This window comes from Macaca nemestrina, chromosome 3, assembly GCF_043159975.1.
Source record: "Macaca nemestrina isolate mMacNem1 chromosome 3, mMacNem.hap1, whole genome shotgun sequence".
Lineage (NCBI taxonomy): Eukaryota > Metazoa > Chordata > Mammalia > Primates > Cercopithecidae > Macaca > Macaca nemestrina.
In genome coordinates this window covers 7,595,936-7,615,576 of record NC_092127.1, presented here as the reverse complement: position 1 = coordinate 7,615,576, position 19,641 = coordinate 7,595,936, and the positions used below count along the sequence as shown (strand labels likewise).

The 19,641-nt window shown below is 41.3% G+C and overlaps 1 protein-coding gene and 1 long non-coding RNA gene across 18 annotated transcripts in view; one reads left to right on the top strand and one right to left on the bottom strand.

Annotated features, from left to right (window-relative positions):
• LOC105466611 (uncharacterized) overlaps positions 1-15,541 on the bottom strand; it is a 61,254-nt gene extending 45,713 nt beyond the window's left edge. The window contains exons 1-2 of the long non-coding RNA XR_011620781.1: positions 15,463-15,541; positions 15,177-15,270 (exon numbers count right to left, since the gene is read on the bottom strand). This is a non-coding gene — a long non-coding RNA (uncharacterized lncRNA). The remainder of the gene's footprint in view (positions 1-15,176; positions 15,271-15,462) is intronic.
• LOC105466614 (teneurin transmembrane protein 3) overlaps positions 1-19,641 on the top strand; it is a 2,765,046-nt gene that overhangs the window by 2,087,885 nt on the left and 657,520 nt on the right. The window contains exon 1 of one of the 17 annotated variants that reach the window (XM_011715674.2): positions 15,181-15,291. The exons of 15 other annotated variants lie outside the window; for them this stretch is intronic. The gene's annotated coding sequence lies outside the window, so the exon portion shown is untranslated. Of the gene's footprint in view, positions 1-15,180; positions 15,292-15,743; positions 15,879-19,641 lie in introns of those variants that run through there. One more of the 17 variants, XM_071092793.1, reaches the window with a different exon arrangement.

Sequence of the window (19,641 nt, the reverse complement as noted above, 5' to 3'; positions counted from 1 at the left end):
TTCATATAACTCAAAAAATCAATTTCAGAAATTACCTTTGATTTGGCGTTACAGAAGTTGGTTCATTATTACTATCCAGTTTCACAAAATCGACAATTAATTTGAGCAAAATGTAATAGACATTTTTCTCTCATATTTTCACACTCAAATTAATTCTGTCATCAAAATTATTCACATTCCAAAAAAAATTAAAGCAGGTCATGAGGGAAGAAAATGCCTTAATTTGAGGCCACCCAGAAAGATCGATGGCAACAAAGCATGGAAAAAGGTGGGAATAGGGTTACATCCTGAAGCAACAGACAGCTAGCATTGTGCAAAGTATATGACTATTAAATCGTTTTAAATTCACATAATAAATATCATGTGAAAAAATGTTGCTAATGCACATAGTCACAAACAGCAGTCAGCAGTAGATAAATTGTGTTAAGTATAAATGATTTGAATTAATACCTACAGATATTTAGCTTAGAATATTTATAATACACACATGGCAATCTATTTATATTTCATAATATATAATACAAGGAGAAGGAAAATATGAGAAACATGGTATTTTTCGAGTATCACAAATCTCTGTTGTCAAATATGAATCAGAATTTACTCTTCAGAATTCCTGCTTCCTGAATGAAGAAGAATCAAAAATTTAGAAGGTGTAGTATTATATATGATCAAAATGTTACAAAGCATTGTAACTGAAATTATCAAACGTATCAGCAGAACCACCTTCCTTGAAAGAATATAATAGATCACCCATTAAGAAAAAAACAGAAATTAAAAGCTTTAGGTATCAAAGGATAGGTAATTAGGAAAGGATAATCAAAGAGTGGATTCCACAAAAAGGTTAGTGCTGTACTTTATGTTGCTGAAATAAGCCTTTTGGCAATTGATGTATAAGTAATCAAATTAAAAGTTTTCCATCTTACACTGATTCTTTTATAGGTAAAAGTATGCATTAGGTAAATAATAAATTAAGAAAAAGAAGGTCAATGTTCAATTGCAGTGTTTTAAAAGCGTCTTCCTTAAGATTATATGCACCCAAGAGACAATTAGCTTAAAACTATAACACTATAGTAGGAGAAAGAGATCTAGATACACAGACACATGCATATACACATAGATACACAAATAGATAAGTATATGTGAGGTATCTCCAAATACAGTATACAAATCTATATTGAGTTGGCTACTATTATTCTTACTGTAAAGTTTCTAACGTAGTCGTAAAATTGCAAGGAAGTTAAAACGTCAGAATAGTTTACCACTCCAAATTAGATTGCAGATATTTTATCTAAATCTAGGCAAAGCCAACTCTTTTTAAAAATATTCTTCAGAGAGAGGGTAGTCTCAGATATCATAACTACAAAAATAATGTGCAATTTAATTTAAATCTAGATTTTTATATTTAGAGACAATTTAGTTATAGAGTTAAAGAAATTATGACATTTCTAAATAAAGGTTTTACTGAATTAAAATACTATACTGCAAAGTAATTTTTCTAGGTGAATGTGGCAAAAATTCCATTAGTGGGATTCTCACCAAAATCTGATATCTAAAAAGAAAACTCATAGCAGATCAATACTAGTAAGATAAATAGATCAAACTTACATACATACAAATCACATTTCTTTTTATCGCTGATTAATACTTAGTAATACATTATTAACAGTCACGAAAACCATTGTACTATGTGTTTAAGTGACAGTGCAATAAATTAAGGCTTCACATCAAACCCCATGTAGGCCACTTTTGGAGGTATCTGCTTCACTGGTCGGAGACATTTCCCTCGGTCAGTGTGCACATTTTCATTACCAAGTAAAAGAAGTAGTTGTTGAATGAGCTGGAATGGCTCAACATAACATATTACCACAAAAAGAAAACAAACATTTATAAATCCTGTATGCTTTTTTAATTTCATCTTTGGATCTGGACAGTTGGTATTAGATAAAATGTTTAAGACGAAGCTGAAAGATTGTAGCATCATTTCACACAAATTACATTATATTTATTTTGAATTTTTCCTACGTAAGCTGAACTAGAAGAAAATAATTGGTTAGATAAATGAGAGATCAATTAACAATAAACTCTAACCCTCTAAAGTTTAAACATTCTGTCTCATTTGATTCTCTTAATATCTTAAGAGAAGCTGATAGAGGACTATTACTTCTTGTGTGACAGATTTAACCCCAGGATGAAATGAAATTCTTATTTGATAACAGTTCAGTTTGTTGGTGATAATGGCGACCCTTGGTATTTCAAGTGGGTTTTTGGCCAGGTCATCTGCATAAGTGAATCTAAACTAATTATTTCAATAGACCTCTCTTATATAAACTGTGTTAACGTAAACACTGTATAAACTCTAAATGTAGTGGGGGAGGTTGGGGTGTGCAGAACGAACAGACTGCTTTCTACAATTTAACCCTGAACATATGGCATGTCCATACATGTAAAATTAATGTGCCCAGTACAATCAATCATTTAATAGTTTATCAGTCATTGCAGATCACGGCAAAATATGTTTGGCCACACTACTATGCATCTGTTAGAAGATAAACCTAAATGGATAAAATGAGTTCAGGTCATAGTTCATTTTTCTTTCTGTTTATGATTATGAATTTGTTATTTTACTAAATCTTTTGTTAAATAAAAAAAACTCACCCATGATTAGCATTGATTTATTTTATGTTCATTTTAGATTTGATATTAGCGTTTTTATCATGAATATATCATATCCATAAGAAGGCAAAGATACTGGGTTTACTTTCTGCTCTGGTTTCAGTTATTTATATTAAATTCTGCCTTTAGGAAGAGTTATGGGTAACCATTTTAGGGTTAATCTGTCACTGCCTGATTAAGTATGAAAGGAAACCATTCAAAAGTCACAAGAATGAAATGTAACAGAATGCACAAGGGGTCAATAAGGATGTGTATTTTTCCTTCCACTGTGATCTATTGCTATTCAGAACAATTGATTAGACAGGTTCATTATTGTTTTGCAACCACACATAAACCATTATTATCTGCCATTCACTCCCTAAGGTGTTCTAGTGGACAGTTTTTCAATGATTTGTGATTTCAAATAGCAACAAACTCACAATTCACCTTGTTTAACTTCCCTGATCATTCAAAGAGGGGTAGCAACTTCTACAAGCTAAACATTGGAGCAGCTACAGCCTTCCTGGAAATTTTTTATCAGACAAATGTTTATCACACCCAAACTGTGCTCAGTCCTTAATACAGTGATTTTACTTTATCCTGAATAGATTAATAATGGAGGAGGGAACTGTCTTTCTGGAGCTGAAATCTTCTGTAAGTCTAGCCTTCAATCATCATTCAAAAAGATGTGCTGAGGGTTGCATATAATGTTATTTAGAGAAATTGATAAAGGAATTATAAAATGCATTATAGGCCAGCCGCGGTGGCTCATGCCTGTAATCCCAGCACTTTGGGAGGATGAGGCGGGTGGATCACAAGGTCAGGAGTTCAAGACCAGCCTAGCCAACATGGTGAAACCATGTCTCCACTGAAAAAAAAAAAAAAAAAATTAGCCAGACCTGGTGGTGAGTGCCTGTAATCCCAGCCACTCGGGAGGCTGAGGCAGAGAATTGCTTGAACCTGGGAGGTGGAGGTTGCAGTGAGCTGAGATCACGCCACTGCACTCCAGCCTGGGCAACAGAGCGAGAATCTGTCTCAGAAAAAAAAATGTGTTATATTAGGAGCAATTTTATTGTAAATCCGTACAACATATAAAACAAAGGAAGATGAGCAAAATTGCTGTGGAACGGGACCTAAAGTTTTGTCAAGTTCAATTTTTTCATATTATAAAATGACTTTTCTCAAAAGCAGACTCAAGCAATAAGGTATTTTCTTTGTGGAATTCACATTGGGGTATATATGTGTTCTTAAGAGGCATCGCCCTTATTAAACTCTAGTTCATAGTTCTGTGTGTGTGTATGATTTTATATGTGCGTAACTAACATGATCAGAGCAGGTTCTATTCCTCCTAGAAATATGTGTCATTCTTAGTGTTTGGGCTCCGGAAAAAGATTAATTAATCCTGGCTTTTCTACTTACATTGGACAAACTACTCACTTTTCAATGTATGATCTTTAAAATGAGGAAAATAATAGTAACGACTTTTGAAGTTGTTATGAGGACCACATGAGACAATGTGTGTTATGTGGTGGGCACGTTGTCTGCAAGAAAACATGCATGTAGGCCAGGCGAGTCAGGAGGAGGAGGGAAAATAGGATGCAGACCAGGTAATTGCAGTAGTCAAGACAACATAAAAAGAAAGACTTGTTTTTATGCTTTTCCCACTACTTATAATAAGGACTTTAAATCTGCAATATAAGAGAAAACAGGGTCGCATCCTTAAGTGTAATCATAGTACTTTGTTAAAAGTCACACCCTTCAGAGACAAGTAATTGCAAAAGAAGGAAGTGAAGATGGCAGGATAGTGATAATGCTTTATGTTAAAAATGTAAGGGCTTTCAGCATAAGCAATGCTTATGAAAACCATCCTAGAAATAGCATGGGATGCCGACCTGTAAATGCCTAGCTTCCAAATAAAGCTCTTAATTTTTTTTGATATATTTATTCGAGATTTCTATTAAAGGCTACACAAGTTGACTTAGTTTCTATTCCACTTCACAAACAGCATTCTTTAATTTCTGATAATAAATAGAACTAATACATATTTAAAGGTTCATCCCAAAATTTATATAATTTTAGAATCATATATAAAATATTAAACAAGATAGCCAGCAAAAATTTGTATACAGTGTTCCAAGTATTAAAATACATAGAAAATGCCATCTCAGTTTATAACATTGATTTTATGACTCTTAGAAAATATAATCCAAAATTGAATTTTGAAGTGTCACTGAATCTTCAGCTGGAATTTCTCCTGGCAGACACTCTCACCCTCTTCATTTTGTGAATTTTGATTTCTTTCTTAAGTGGGAATGTGTCAATCCTGAAAATAATTCCACTACAGTTATTTGCAACAACTTCTTTTTAATAGGGAAATGTTAAAACTGAAATATATATTTACTTTATGAAAAATATTTAACCCAGGGCAATATTTCTCAAACTTCCCTTTGAGTAAGAATGTTCTGGAAGAGTTGTTTAAAATGCTAATTTACTGGTTCTATCCTTGGGGATTCTGATTCCCTACAGCTGAAACAGGGCCCAGGAATGTATATTTTCTCAAGAACCCTCAGGTGATTCTGATTACAGGGGGTCTAAAGGCAACAATTAGAAAATTATTGGTCCAGGGCTACCATAGATAGTTACAGCCTATTTGTCATCAAGATAATCTTCAAATTTCAATAAAGAACCTCTTTATTATCAACATTATTCCAAAATGTAGTAAAGGTTGATTTCTAATAAGTTTGAAAATAAATATTGCCTATACCATGGCCTGATTTAAATCTAGTTTCTAAGTAACACTGTAAACTCTTGAGGCAAGATTCTAGTACTCACTGATCAGTGTAAATAGAGACTAAAGATAAATGCAGAGCTCCATTAAGCCAGGACTCGAAGCTAGGAATCTCACACGCACCCTGTCTTCCTTCCAGTATCGTCTTAGTTTATCTTCAGTTTAAGCTTGTTCTCCCTTCTCTTTCCCCTAACTCAGATTCTCTCACTGCCAATTTCCTCCCTCTTTATAGACTCTTAGCTTATAATCTTCTCATGGCCTACTTTTTTTTCCTCCTAGATATCTTATCCAAGGATAAAAGAGGGGAAGGTGAATCCTGGTCTTTCATAGATTTTGTGGATTAAAAGTGCTGGACTTGGAGTATACGGCTAAGAAAGAAGTGTTAGGTAAACACAGAAAGAAATTTGGATGCTTCTCTGCCCAGGCTAGATTCTTCTTTCTCCCAGTCTGCTCTAGAAATGCCTGGCTTCTTATGTTTTTCACTAAAGCAAACAAAGCCAGAGCTACATCTTCATCAGGTAAACTAAAAATCAGATCATATGGCCCGTAGGAGCTTGCTGTATTTCAATATGACTCCTTTAATATTTCATGGTTTTATTCCACAACTCTCTTTTCTTAGAAATGCATCACATCACAGAGCAAACCAAGCTTTGCTGTCTTAAGCACCAAAAATGAACCAAAGTTTGGCCAGGTGTGGTGGCTCACGCCTGTAATCCCAGCACTTTGGGAGGCCGAGGAGGGTGGATCACAAGGTCAGGAGATTGAGACCATCCTGGCCAACATGGTGAAACCCCATCTCTACTAAAAATACAAAAATTAGCTGGGTGTGGTGATGTACGCCTGTAGTCCCAGCTACTCTGGAGGCTGTGGTAGGAGAATCACTTGAACCCGGGAGGCAGACGCTGCAATGAGCCGAGATCACACCACTGCACTCCAGCCTAGTGACAGGGCGAGACTCCGTCTCAAAAAAAGACAAAAAACAAATCCAAAAATGATCCATAATTTTAGGCAAGAGGACAGCGGATAGCTTTACCTAGAATGTTGTTAGAAATATCTTTCTTTGCCTCACTTGGGACGTTTGTACCCTAAGAGTAGTGGTGTTTCTGGTGTCATCTTTAAGCAAACAAAGAATTCCATGACCCATGAAGATGACTGTTTAGGCTTCCAGACTGAGGTAATTAATGCAACTGTGGCCTAATGTACTTCCGACATCAGGATTTATGGATGACCCAGGTTTAGTCTCTTAGAAAAATCAGCTATGAGTTGAATATAGACTTGAAAGTAAAGAAGAAATAAAATATCAAAATCTTATGTTGTATTTTAAATTTCTAAAGTCTTAAGGAAGTTGTTTGTCTATGTCCATTTCAAATGGGTATAATGGTCCATGACAGGCTTTGAGAAAATAGGCTATGAGCATGAACTTCATCGTAAGTATGTTGTTAAGAGTGGCAGTGGTATTGATGTAAACATCTTTCCTCTCCTGGCATTAACAGACAGAAATGTGACTTGTAGATTCAGTCTCTCCCCACCAACACATATGTAAGCAAAATGTGAAACTCACCTCTCTGCTTACATATCTTTAGTTGATAGTTCACAGACAAGAAGTTTTGTGAGACTGAACCCTAAATGATCTGTTAATGATTTGGGATTTTAAACAGTTTGCTCTGAAAGCTGGTTCTTGTAATCAAGTTTGACATGAAAATAGCACTGTCATTAAATTCAAGGAAATACCACAGTTTAATGCTTAATCACATTAAATTTCAGATAATTTGTATGTCGTGAAGCTGTATTTTGGAAACATCGGTTGGAGCTTTAGTACTGAGCAGACCATATATCTACACAGACTCTTAGTCTCAGGGCACTTCAGTATCAAGTTGTAGTTTTGGGAAGCTGGTATGGAAAAAAACAAAACAAAACACCTGTTTATTAATTGCATAGAAATGTTTTAGGGCATACCTACATGTCATTAAAGTGGCAATGATAGCGAATAATAGGGCTACAATTACTTTCTTCTAGAACCAGTTTCTTTCTTTCAAGGGAAAAATTCTTGCCCCGTCACTTGCCTCATGAATTTCCAGGAGTGTTCCTTGCCTCTAATTTGAAGCATGTTAATGTTGTTCTTTTTCAAGCAGTTCTGATTCTTTGCCCTATGCATTTCTGTGGATAGCTGTTGTCTGGGTGATGGAAGGGTAGAGATTAAATTGAATTTCTTGCAGGGTCAGTTTACGTAGTGAGTTGTGAAAGCACACTGAGTGGAAGATTTACATTTTCAAGTAAAATCATTGAAATTATGGTGAGTAAAACATATGATAAGGATATTAACATATACCTAATAGGTCACCCATACTCACGTGGGAGTTTTAGTACTTCTTAGTAATTCCATTTACTTGACACAAATGGTTGTAGCTGATTGCTCTAACCTATCACCATACCTTGAGCAAAACAACGGATGGCATTCAATAAGGAGTTAGGATCCATTAAAGAGAAGCCCATTATAACAGCTTATATAATCTACAATGCAAATGAGAACACTGTTTCAACATAAGATGAAAAAGGCATTCTGAAAGAGGCTAAAGTATTTTCTAAATTTTAAAAAAGCACTAGTCTTGACTCCTAAGATTTCTTAAATATTTTTCAAAGTGTCAACTCTTGAATTGTGGAATATGTGTTTTGTCTTCCCACCGTAAGGATTCAAACTTCTCATAATGCACAGAAAGATCTCCAGTCAGGATCCCCCCCACCCAATACAACGTTGTGTTAAACTTCATCCAGTTGTCCAGCTAATTCTTATGCTTCTCCAATTTTACTGGATATGATGTTTTTATTGGGGTTCATGGAAGCATGGCTAATGATATCAGCAAGCTTTGTAATTTCTCACTGCCAGTTTTCTACACAACTTACACTTTTGTCACTCAAACTGCACCAAATTGCTCCAACAATTAATCTTAAAGCGCAGGAGTAGGGGGACTTTTAAATGGACCCCTTCTTGGGATTCTGTGTTAAAAACAGAAAAGTTCCCATGACTGAAGGGGGTAAGTTAGCTTTTCCAGCCTCTGCCTCTCCCCAAGTCTCACTCTTCTCTACCACCCCCCAAAAGGAATGAATTACATTTCTCTTCGTGTCCTTTAAATGAATAGCATAGTTTGGGTGAAATTATAGGGCAATTGCATGCCTTTTATGCAGATAATGCTATTTGATGAAAGCGGTGTTTTGATCTGCTAAGGATAATACAGATCCAGGGTTGGATTCATTGGTGAGAGTAAAGCTGTCTTGTGTGATAACTTCATCTCAGCATGAGGTCAGACGGGGAAAACTGGGATGGGGGATTAAAAAATGACACAGTCGGAGCAGTATTCAGTTCCCTGCTGTGCTCCTGGCTGCACACTATAGCTTATGTTTCTGATCTGTTATGGTATTGTCTGCCTTTCTCTCTCGGAGCAGAAAGAGATTGCTTAAAACTTTTCTTTTTTCAGCTAGAGGGATTAGTTCTGTGCAGCTTTTTTAATTAAAGAAACTGTATCTTTTTCAAGGCAATTTAAAGCTGCAAGAGAAGAACCATCAACATCCATAACTTAGTACTATTATCTGTAACAAAAGTGTAAGCTCTAAATTTGATATTCAGAAATAGGGGAAAGGAGCTATAGAATTCTGTTGTATTTTTAACCTTCAGTGGTTGCTCCAATCCCTAAATGAAGAATAGTAAATAAATTATTTTGTATAAGTCCTGAATGTTTCTATAAGTAGTAACTTTCAGCCTCTTTGCTTTTTTAGCTTAGCTGAGCTTGCTTAATTAAATCTTCATGATGATAGCGAAGTGCACTTGAAAATGGTGTAAGAGGAAATAGATTTGACTATATATCCTCTTCTTTACCCAGAGATCATTTTTAAACATTTCCATTCTACTGAAAGTGATAACAGTAGAAAATGTCTGCTTAATATGGGCAATTTGCATTTAAACAGTGCAAAGTACAACATTATGGTACTTTATCACGACAAATCTTTCCATTTGTGATAAGCGGTCATCATCTTTATTAATCTGAGGGGAGCATGGATTGAATCTATCCAAAGTGATGATGAATTTGTCAGGACATATACATTTGAGTTGAATTTATAGCTCAATTTAACCCAGGTTAATGTCGAAAATCCTCAAATGTTTCCAATAAGGCCCATATGGTTATCACTTTACAAAGCACACAGGCTCTGCGCTTCAGTTGCAACATACACATCTCCAACTAAATTCCATGCCAGATCAATTAGAAACAGTCCTCCTGAGCAGACAGGAACAAACAGAGATTGTTTCCCCAATACCAGCTGAACCCTTGTCTTGAAGAAATGAAAAGCAGTCATCTTAGGCGCTGCACTTCTTACCACTAAAAATCCAAAGGCAAGGTAGAAGACAATAGGGTTTTATAAATAATGTCATATTTAATATAAAAACGTGAGTATCTACACGTTACAGGTGCTTGCTACAATTTGTTTCCAAATTTCGATAAATATCATATCCTACTGAAAAAGAGAAAACCAAAATTTGATCTCTTTGCCTTTTCTCATTGTTTTCGTCTTTACTTTAAATTATGTTTCTGAGGAAAGTCAACCAAGGTCAAAAGTGGTTCGTTGTAATGACCAGAATTTTAAAATGATGTCCCATTAAAAACTTGATGGTAGAGAAGAAAAAAGTGTACTTAAATACATTTTCGAGATAAATTTTATTTATGACTTACCCCTATTTAAAAAAGAAAGTCAGAAGGGCTAAAGACAATGAAAATATTTTATTCGTAAATCCACTCATTCATTCAACAAACATTTATTGAGCAGCTCCTATATGCCAGCCCATGGGCTAGGCTTGTGTGTCCAAAGAGGCATAAGGTTGAGCCCCCACACTCCAAGAGTGCTCAGCTATTAGGAAAGACCTATACAAAAAACAGTGCCATCCTTTATTACACGCAGAAAACACAGTGGAAGCACTGCCAAGGAAGGAGAGTATCACTGACAGGTGCTTTAAAAGCTGTGTGTTCTAGGGGCTCCAGATGCAGGGCATTCCAGACTAAGAGGTCACCAAAGGGAGGAGAAAGAGTAGGGCACTTCTGGGAAATAAAAAGATGTTCAATTTGTCTGATACTGAATTATAGTCACTTGATGCCTATATTTTTAACCTATATTTACAAGTTAACATATAAGCTGGAACCTAAAATATCTAAAGGGTGTTGTTTTACTAAAAAATTGTCCTGTAATGTCACCATTTTATCATAAACCTTGCCAGCAGCTAATGCCTACCTTGAGTACACTATATACGCTTCTCACTGAAAAGTTGTTTATAGAAAATATGACAGATTTTAAAAGGCACTCCATGGTAACTCTTAATTATAAAGGTTCCAACTTTCAGTGTGGAATAATGTAGCAAGTTTTAAACACATTCACAGAGCTAAACCAAAACCAAAAGTTCCACATGTTAAAAGATGCTGGTGTTCAAAATGCTTTGCAAAACCTGGAATCTTTTATGAGGCTCCAGCCAAAGCAAGGGAGCCCTTGGGTGGTGCTATGCAAATGCTTTTTCACCGAAGGTTGGAGCCACGCATAGGCCAGGTTTATGCCATGGAATACAAGCAAATGTACTGGAGAAGCATGGTCCCAGTTAAAGGTTGCTTCGTCTCATCACCAGTCCATTCAGTGGCTCCAAAATGCATGCACATTGAGAGAGGCTTATCTTGCTTTAATTAAGATAATGAAAACATATTTTCCTCTACAAACAGTCATTTAATTTTATGACTTTGTCAGTGATCGAATTAAAATATTAGTTTTATAGTTCCCTCAATCTAACAGCCAAGGGATAAGTTATTTTTTGTCAGTGGGGGGAAAACCCCACCCAATAATATCTTTAAGGCTACTTGAGAGACTTACATGTAAAATTTAAGTTTTAGTGTTGTTCACTGTGAAGCTATTTGTGTAAGGCAAACACCTCAGGTGCCTAGAATTTGGGGTTTGCTCAGTGGCTACCAGCCTTTAGCCTGTGTTCTAAAGTGGCCCATCACCTATTTGCTGTTCTCAGTTGAGACATAACCTTCTTTTGGGCATATGTGGGTGACTGGCTTTCCTGGTCCTGAGGGGTGAGCTGGAAGGTCTAGGTACCTGAGATTTGGCTCCCCTGGCCATTTCTACCCCGTTCCTCATCGTTCCTAGGGTCTCCTGAGTGGGAGAGGTAGCAGCCGGCGCAGCCACTGGGTTTGAACCCAGCAGGCAGGCCTCAGGCCTCAGGTTTGCTAGAGCAGATGGAACAAAGTCCAAAGAATAGGTAAACTCGAGTGATGTCCACAAGTCTCCTTGGAGAGCCTAATACCTGCCTCACCCGGCGGGGCGGTCCCCTTCTGCACGCCTGAAAGCCTCGCGTGTCAAATTAGGAAGTGGCTGCGGAGACCGTCGAGTCTGCACGGGAGAGAGGCACAAACAGCTGCTACCCGGCCCCTTCAGGTCCAAGCTGGCTCTTCAGGACAGGAGGAGAAAACGGACAGCCCCCAAAGGGGAGAAAGGGAAGGCGCATGTGATGCTGACTAAAATGGACAGGTGTCACCTTCAGGTGGGCAGCGCCACTTGGCAGAGACTTGGCCCACAGGGAGGCGGTGGAGCAGCAGGGCAGGGTGCTGTTGGCCTTGCCTCAGTAGTGGGGCAAGAGCCTGGCTCCTCTTCCCCAAAATGAATCCGGAGGTTCCGCCCATTTTTTTCCCCCTAAGGACTTTTTAGAGGCTTGCAAAGGCCCCAGGCATGCGTTCCTAAGAGTAGGGCTAGGCGAGGGGAGCTGGGCCACATTTTCCTTGTGGAGAGCTGCGCATCTGTGTGACAAGAGGGGCCCACGGGAGGGCGACGCCGCCAGCTCCGTCCCATTATCCCGAGCACTACCGGCTGCGTTCACACCGCAAAGTCACCAGCTGCGCCGGGCAGAGTTTGCTGAGAGGGGCCAGAGGCTTGCAAAACAGACAGCGATGTCTTGCATTTCTTCTCTCGCTCCAGTTTTTATTGCTGTGGAGGGCACGGCGTGAGCTGCCCGCCATCCCCGCCCTCTCTTGACAACAGCTCAGTGAGGCAAAAAGCATGATGGTCACGTAGCCAGCTGCCTCTCTGCTTTCCAGGGATTCATTTGAAGGAGGAAGCGTGCAGTAGTTTGGCACTGCACAACATCAGCTTTTCCTAACGGCCTCAAATGATGGAACTTCTTTGTATGAGAGACAGACCCAAATTTAACACACGTAAGCTGCCTGGATTACAGGCGCAGGCAGATGTAGAGGAGGACCCCTGCGCGCTTTGTCCACCAGCGACGCCTGGCATAGAGTGCGCAGGGCCGTATTAATGAGTTCTAGAGCATTTTTTTTCTATATTGCAAGCATAGTGTAAATGTTCAGCATTGCATACTGAAAAACTTTGAATCTCATGTAAGAAGGAACTGGGCTAGAGACAGGAGCCAAGATTTATTGCCATTTCTAAGTTTTATGAGTTCTATTGTTTCCTACCTTTATTACCAGCGTTAGCTGTAATGAGGATTCTAGGAAAAAAGAGCTGGAAAAAAGCAGCATCCCCCAACTACCACAATGTAGCACTTCAGTTCTGGCCTCTTTAGGATTGGGGCAGTGTCTCATCTCTATTGTGTATTCCTAGATAGTAGGAGGGAGTCTCACTTACATACTTAAAAAAGTTTTAAAGACCTAATACTTTTGTGTGCGTGTGGGAACTGGGCCACAAAAGTGCTTTATGAAAGAGTTTCCTTACGGTCATGTCCGGATTCAAATTTCAAGTAGTTTGCATGCTCTTCATGTAATATCTGGGACATATCTTCATAATTAACAAGCTTTTTTTTTTTTTTTTAATAATGAGAATGGTTAGAATGAGTGGGGGATATCATTAATTCGCCCCCATGACCTTATCTTTTTCAAGTGTGAAATTCAGTGGCAGAAGGAGATGGATCTATCCCAGGGTGACTCTAGATTCTTCCCGCAAGGATGTGCGTGTGCTGCTTTCCATCAGTAGTGCCCCGAGAGCCGGGTCGGGTTCGCTTACTACCAAGACTTCTCTACTTAACGCGCTGCGCTCGGGCACTTAGCAACTTCGGGAACACGGGCTGTGGGTCTGGGCACACTAGTTCGAGTTTAGGGATTCTCCTCCCTTCTAGCCCAAACTTTGGAGAAACTATCATAAAGGTTCAGGCTTTCCTAGGAGGCGTCGTCCGTGTTCTCCCAGTGCTCGATCTGTTTCTGGTTCTGCACGGCAGTTAAAAATGCAAGTGGACTTCCTAACGGCCAAGTACAGGTACAGGTCGGCGGAATCCTCCGCTCTGAAGCTGAAAGTGGACGGTGGCGCGAGGAGGCTGGGAGCGCACCAGTCTCCGCCACGCTTCCAAGGACAGGTCGGCGGCGGCCGGGGCAGGCCTGGTCGCCGGGTCTCAGCCCTCCACCGGCGGACTGCAGGTCCCAGGGGAAGGCGGGGAGATGCTCGGGCGCCCACGGGGGAGTCGCACGCACTCGGCAGTCCCAAGCGCGCATGCCCCACCTCTGCCACCGCCCCGTCCCGGACCCGAAAGGAGCCTGAAGGATCCCACGGACCGCCGAGCCAGAGAGCGGTTCTGCTCAGGTCGCCCATTCGGAGCTACAAAACTCTGGTACTTCCAGCAGTTTCGGAAGCTCCGGGGGAGGACTTTCCTGCAGATAGGGGGCGGGGGCTGGGGAGCGGGGAGCCGGGAGCCAGCGCTGCGGTGGGTAGAAAGTGGCAGTGTCTTGGGAGGAGCAGCAAACTTTTTTTTCCCTCCCACAGCAAACAAAATCGAGGCAGGGACAGTGTTCGGCTGCTAATCTGAGGGGAGAATGGAGAAGAAGGAAGAGTAGTAAAAGCGGGGAGTGGAGCCTTCGGAGGACTCCCGGGTCCGCCCCGGCAAGGTGATGCTGGGCGGAGGCCTAGGTGCTTGAAGCCAGGGGACAGACAATTGTTCTGCTACAGTGCCGAATGGGGCTGGTAAGGAAGTCTGAGCGTTTACTGCCTCCCTTCCCTGTCCAAAGGTCATTTGCGCTTTTCGGTCTCGGACGAAAGGACACTGTGGAAAGGAAGGCGCGGGTCATTTTCAGAGGCTCTGCAAAGGACGGGCCGCCTACCGGGGGTGGAAATCCTTAATTACACCCTTCTGCCTCGGAATCCGTCTTCCTGGCAGTGTCTTGCACTCCCACCTCCTCGGGTGACTCAGCTGACCTGAAAAGCCCACCCTACGGAAGATCAAGAAAAGTAGTTTTCTAAGAAGGTTAGAGGTTTGATTACACAGAGAAGTGTTTCCACTTAAGTCCAAAGCAATTACCCGCCCCCTCCCCCAGGGCCGCCTCGCCGCCACCCGTAGCAGAAAAGGACAGACCCCCACGCACGTACCCCCGCACTTTGTTGGTGCGTGTGAATTTCAAATGGCGCAGTAAGTTCATTAGTGTTTGCAATCAGCGGCGGGCAGACCCCTCATCAGAGCCGAAAGCCGGCAAGAGCCATTCATCAGCTTGAAGTGTTATTCACGGATGACCCCTAAATCACGGCGAGAGTAGTAGAGGCACTGATTGGTCACAGCATGGGAGCCTCGGTGCTTTCCCGAACCCGACGCGGCCGGGAGGAGGGAAGGAGGGAGGGGCGGCGAACGTGGTTCAGTCCGGCAAATCCCATTTGACAGAAAAAGGCAGTAAACGGGGAATCTCTTTTTTTGAATAAAGAAGAAGAAATAAAGTACCTGTCATCTTGACAAGTGGCGGAGCAGAGGAGTCAAGGATTATAAATGATCACAGCCAGGTCCAGCTCGCCCCGTGATTGGGCTCTCCCGCGATCTGCACCGGGGGAAGCGCATGGTAGGCTCCTCTCCTTTCCTCCTCTCCCTCGCACACTCCCGCACACACACACACACACACGGACACGTGTACGCGCCCGGGCTCGGGCACACTCGGCCCGGCGCGTCCCCCTCCGCACAATTACGGTCCTGGATGCCGCTCACCGGCCGGGCGTCCCGGGGGCCTCCTCACCTGGCCCTTCTCGCCTTCCTCCTCCCTCGCCTCCCCGGTCCTCCCGCTCGCGGGCCGAGCCCCGAAAACTCCGGCCCGGCCTGGTCCGCCGCCTTGGAGGAGGCTGGAAGGGCCGGCGGGCGGGGAGAGGGGGAGCGCGGGGGAGAGAAAGAAAGTGAACTCATTGGCGCGCCAGCGCCCTCCCCTCCCGCGTCCCGGGGCCGCGCGGCCGGGGGCGGGCAGGGAAGGAAGTTGTAACACTCGCGCCCCCTCCCCGCCCCCGCCCCGCCGGCGCCCGCTCCCCGCTCCCTCGGCGGGGCCCCCCTCCCCCGCGCCCGGCTCCTTTGAATTTGGCCCGGCGCGGTGTGCGCGCGGCTCGGGCGGACGCGGCGGCTGCTGCCGGGGAGCGAGCCGGCGGCGCGGGCGAGCCGAGCGCGGTAAGTGCGGCGCCGCCGCCGGCGCGCCCTCCTTCCTTTCTGGGGTCCTAGTGCCGGGCCGCGGCGCCGGGAGCGGGCGAGCGCGAACCGGGACGGCGCGTGGCTGCTACTGGCCCCGGGAGGCGGCGGGCGCGGGGGCATCTCCCCGGCGCGCGGGCTCTCTCCGCCGTCCGGCCTCCCAGTCCCCGCCCCGCCCTCGCGCCCACCACCTCCGGCTGCCGGCTCAGGTGGGAACTTCGCCGGCGCCTCTCGCCCGAGGAGCCAGGCGCCGTGCCCCGGTTCTGGGGAGCCCCGGGGCCCCCGAGGAGGGCAGCCCGGAGGCTGGGCGCCCGGTGGGGGCGGGGAGGGGAGCCCGCCTGGTCCTCTTCGGCCCCCACTGTGTGGCGGGGCCCGGTGTCCTCTGCGGGGGCGTCTTGACAGGATCCTGTGGGGCTTCCAGCGAGCGGAAAGCCCCGGGATGTCACCGCTTTCCGGGGCAGGCAGGGGAGAGAAGGCTTCTGCAGCGACCAGGGAGCCAAGTTGGAAAGGAGTGAAGGAGGGAGAGTGAGGGGCGAGGGGTAACGTGGGGAGTGGTGGATCACGGCTGAAACTTGATCGGGAAACTCTGGATGGGGCTGGAAACACACACAAAATATCCTGAGCTGGGCGTTTCAAAAATTACGAATTTATGAGCCTGCAACTGAGATTCTAAGTCCCTCTTGTGTTTTACAACCGATTACAAAGAGCTTCACATATTTTAGGTTGAGGCGGGTTGTGTCTGATTGATCTTTGCTGAGCATCTTACTATGCAGCTTGGATTCCATTCTTACTGCCTCACCTTTAAGGTAGCTGGAGTGGTAACTTGTTAATTTTTATTGTGGAGGGAGGATAAGTACTTGTACCGTGTAATACATTACATACGTGTGTTTTCCGAAGTCATTGTAATTTGGAGGTAGAGAAAAGTTTCCAGGTATGTGTGAGGAGGTGCAATGGAAATGAAAGGCTGAGAGCTGCCCTAGACTTTTTACAGGGTCCCAAACGGCTGGGATGCCCGAGAACAGGACTGTCTCTTCATCATGCTCTATTTCTTATCTTCTGACAATGTATTTTGTCAAACATTGGTAGACTCTGGCAGAATTCACTGGGTGGTCTTTTCACTGGAAATAGAAATATGTTGAGGCATTACCTTTCCCTTCTCTTGTCAAAAGAAAAAAGGTGGATATGGCATCTCTGGAAAGCTTGGAAGAGTATCCCAAAAGATGATATTGCAACTGAACAGAATTTGGTGATTTGACTCCCTTAGTGAATTTGTTTAAAATAATGATGCATATCCCTTTTTCCCCGTTGCCTACTTGGAGAAGTATTTGTAGTCTTTAGGGTATTAATATATTGAGAACAGACTGACTTTAGAATTAAGAGCAACTGTGTGATAATAATTCATTATCTATTTTAATATTTCAATTAAAACACAAGATTTTATAAATTCAACAATCTTGCTTTGTGCATTCCTTAATACACTTTTAATTATCTAGAACTTCGAGCATGTATATCTTAATATATGAAATTCTTGTATGAGCCCTGAAAGTTTCGATTTTTAATTCTAAATGCAGAGCAAATATTTAATTCTTGATCTAAGAGTGAGAGGTTAGTTCAGTAATAAGACTTGCTAATCCCACTTTAAAATGTCATGGCATTCACAAATTATTCCTAAATTCTTCAAAGATAGGCGTTTATAATGAGTTTAGTTATTCTATTGTGTATTTCAGGATTTTGTTACCTTTTCCTGTTGCATTTCCCTTAATAATCTCGCTCTTTTTTTCTTACATGATTTTTTTATTCCTCTTAAAGATTTTTTCTAATAGTAAACAAATATGTCTTATGTTAAATAACTTAGAAAAGAATATATAGTTAGAAAAAGTAGTTCAAATCAAATACACATTTTTACATGCACTGTACAGTTTTTATGAAAAATGTAGTTAAACTATTCACCATGCTAATATTTATATATGTTTGGAAAACTATATGAACCCCCTGTGCCAGTAGCTTTAAGTTAGCAACCTATGCACTCTAATGAGGATTACTTGATTATTGGAAATAAAGCAGATAGATTTATAGAATTGTGACTAGTTATTCCTCCAAATGGGATTATTTTGCATGGCTGTGTTTATTTTCTAGAAAGATGTTTTAGGTAAATTATTGAGGTTTTTCTTACTGTGATTCTGTAGGCGTGTCATCAGTCTTTTGGTTAGAAAAGGAGCCTGCCTTATTAGGGTGAAGACAAAGAAAGATAAGGATGCTTATCTTTGAGTAGAAGAAAGCTCCTAAAGAGAGTGAAAACTTTTAAACTTATTCAGAAAGGAAACCTAGCTAAACAATAATGATCCAGTTAGGAAGTTCAAGCTACTCTTTCTTAGCTTTGCTTCTGGGAGCCAAGAGTAATTATTCTCTTTGTAAAGAGTCAAGCAAATAAGAAAGCAGGAAGGAGTGCGTGGCTATCATTGTGAGTAGAGTAACCTGTCAGAAATACTGAATCACCGTTAGGCTGGGTGTACAAAAAATGATGTTTTTGCAATAGCTGCAAATGTGTGTTTGGAAATGCTGAAGTTTATCCTACCTATAGGAATACTAGGGAATAAGTTCAGAGCATGGTCATAGTCTGATAGAAAAACCCAACAAAGCCAAGTTTATTAGTTTATTAATATTGATTATTTAAATAAATGCATGTGCCTCCTTTTTATTAAACTTTATTTTACCCCGTAAAAATTTGATTTCTGGATGGTGGCTGAATATCATCCAAGTTTTATATTTATTCGAATCAGTGTATTCAGCAGCTGTGATGAGCTGTCTGCCCTTTTCTTGAAGCTGTGCTGTAGAAACCTGTTAAGCATGTTGAATTACACATTGCTCATCTACCCAGTGTTTCGTTTGATAGTCAACTGTCCATTTTGACTTTGAGGACATACTTTCTTTACTTAGGGTGAGAATATGAGCAAAGAATATAATAGTTTGCCACCAAACGTTTACTATGGTCCATAACCAATTACATATTCCTTTGAATTTCCAGTTGAAGTTAGTGTTGTGTTCATAATTGCCTTATAAAGTGGAATGATAGCCCGTAGAAAAATTGACTACATGCATTCAGAGTAAAGTCTATTGAAAAGGTACCACAATAATACGTTATTTAAAAGTTTCAACAACTAATTTTTATTTTAAAATTATTTTATGTAAGCTTATTTTAGAATACATTTACAACTTGTCTTTGGAAATATCAGCTGTTTTAACAGACCTGTTGGAAATTTTGTGCTTAAAAAAAAAAACAAGACTGAAAAACCTTCTTAGTCTGAAAACTGATTAATTGTTGTGTCTTATAAAACCTGATTTATTTTAAATTTTTTTTTCCCAAGCATTACCATTATGAAGCTCTCTTTCTAATTGAGATTAATGTTTCTGAGCAAAGAAGTGGTTTGGAGGACTGCATTCATTTTGAGTGCTGTTGTAATCAATTTTAGATACAGCATTCCACAATGGATCAGTTTGCATCCAAACCTGCCTTATTATGTAGAATTAACTTGTTGGTGATTGATAGTAATACTTCTCCATCTTGAAAAGTCATTTGTTTCCAAACAAGTATGATGGCTTGTATGAGTTTCGAAAGATTGCTTCTCATAATTAAAACATCGTATTGGGGACCTAATTTGAACTTTTTCTAAGAATTATATAAAACATGAGGAAGCAATTCATTAACATATATTCAACTAAAATAACCTGTTTTCCCAAAATGCAA